Source organism: Micropterus dolomieu, unplaced genomic scaffold (assembly GCF_021292245.1).
Source record: "Micropterus dolomieu isolate WLL.071019.BEF.003 ecotype Adirondacks unplaced genomic scaffold, ASM2129224v1 contig_10157, whole genome shotgun sequence".
Taxonomy (NCBI): domain Eukaryota; kingdom Metazoa; phylum Chordata; class Actinopteri; order Centrarchiformes; family Centrarchidae; genus Micropterus; species Micropterus dolomieu.
Genome location: NW_025739143.1, coordinates 1 through 2,068, shown reverse-complemented (window position 1 = coordinate 2,068; position 2,068 = coordinate 1). Strand labels below are relative to the sequence as shown.

Genomic DNA, 2,068 nt, shown 5'->3' with positions numbered 1-2,068 from the left:
TTTTTTCATTATTTTGCGGAGGAGATCCAGTTTTATTTAATTATTGGCATGCAATTGAATTGGGCTTCACCACTTGTTTTTATTAGCTGTACCAGCATTCCTAGATTACTTAAAGGCGGCCTGTCAGAACCACTCATGTCTCCAAGGATGGGCCCCATCTGTACTCCAAAACAAAGGGAAAAAGACATTGTCAAGGCATCACACCACACAGAACTCAATAATGAAACATAGTTATGGTTCGTTGTCTGCATTTCCCAAACCTTCATATTGCTTTAAAGTGAACACCACATGTCCTTAAAAGCTGTCTTTTTGAGAACTTTATTAAAAGAGCATTTTCCAGATTGACAGCCACGCTTTTTAAAAGTTTAATCAGTCCCTCTGAATGAGTTTCATTGACTGCAGGGTCAGGAAACTTGATCTGGCTCTAAATTAAAATCAAGTTTCCCGAGACAGCAGCGATCTGCAGCTGGCTCATATTTCACCACCATTCAGTTATTCAATACAAGAAATACTAGTACTCTACTAATGCATGAATCATAATCAAATAAGGAAGACGAGAATTCTGCAGTGCTGATGTAGGCAACTAATTCCGTCAAATGACATTTCACTATAATCTTGCTGTTTTGTGGTCTGGAAATCAACAGGATATTCCTCGAAACCCTACAGCAGCTCTGCTGGGAGTAATACCAAAGGCCCTGGGCGGGAGGGCCAGGAAATAAATATAAAGTCAATGCAAATACGCGGAGAGATGCGATTTCCTGTCAGGCGGTGTGAAGGATAGCCCAGTAGCGGAGAGCGGAGATACTGAATCTCTGCCGGCCGACAGACAGCTGCTGAGTGAAAAACACCCGTAGTCGGACTGGATTCTGCTGCTGCAACTGAGCCGTGACCTGCGAGAGGAGCGCAGTGGTCCAGTGACAAAACCCAGGTGAGGAAAGTGACACGAGGATTAAATTTGCATTTGGTCTGAATGCATAGTAAAAACAATCCAGTGTATGGCCACATATAATTCTGTATTTCTGTTGACTTTCCATAATGATAATGCACTCACCTCTGCGTGAAGAATCCCATTTGTGTGCTGAAATCCCCCGTCTGGCTTTAGACTGCAACACACACCACTGCTTTTCACACTCCTCACTGCTGTGCATGATGAGAGAACGAGGGGTTAACCTGCCGTGTACTCCCTCTGTCCGATTGGCTTTTCTGTTTTTTTGTTCAATTCAATTCAATTCAATTCAATTCAGTTTTATTTATATAGCGCCAAATCACAACAACAGTTATCTCACAGCGCTTTTCATAAAAGAGCAGGTCTAGACCGTACTCTGTGATGTTATTTACAGAAGCCCAACAGTTCCCACCAAGAGCAAGCACTAGGCGACAGAGGCAAGGAAAAACTTCCTTTTAAGAGGCAGAAACCTCGAGCAGAACCATGACTCAGGGTGGGCGGCCATCTGCCTCGACCGGTTGGGGTGAAGGAGAGAGAGAAAGAGAGAGAGAGAGGATGTAAGGGGGGAGAGAGAGAGAGAGAGAGAGAGAGAGAGAGAGAGAGAGAGAGAGAGAGAGAGAGAGAGAGAGAGAAAAAGAGAGGATGTAAGGAGAGAGAGAGAGAGAGAGAGAGGAGGGAGGCAGCCTACACAATATACACACAGAGGTACAGACAGTAATGTTGCTATAGACTAAATGAAAAATGGTACAGATATTTATAATAGTGTTAATGGTAACAATCGTAATGTTAATGATTATAATAACAATAATAATAATAGGACTAGTAACAATAGTCGTTGCAGCAGAGGGTGTCGAGCAGGAACACGGGGGCAGCAGGTGACCCGCAACCACAGATCCAGACTCCACAGCTCCAGAGCCAGAAACACCTGCAGGAAGTGATAGGAGGAGAGAGGAGAGGGACGAGAAAGCACAAGACTACCAGAAAGGGGAGAAGTTGTGTTAGTAACATGCAATAATGGGATGAGGTTGCATACAGAGGGAGAGAAAGTAGAGGAGAGAGGAGCTCAGTGCATCATGGGAAATCCCCCGGCAGTCTAGGCCTATAGCAGCATAACTAAGGGAT

General features: G+C 44.3%; 1 long non-coding RNA gene across 1 annotated transcript; it reads right to left on the bottom strand.

Annotated features, from left to right (window-relative positions):
* Nucleotides 1–302: 302 nt before the first annotated feature.
* Nucleotides 303–1,263, bottom strand: LOC123965560. Its single transcript, XR_006823728.1, has 2 exons — nucleotides 1,052–1,263; nucleotides 303–890 (listed from the first exon to the last, which is right to left on the bottom strand). It is a non-coding gene; the product is annotated as an uncharacterized LOC123965560 (long non-coding RNA).
* Between the last annotated feature and the right edge of the window lie 805 nt (nucleotides 1,264–2,068).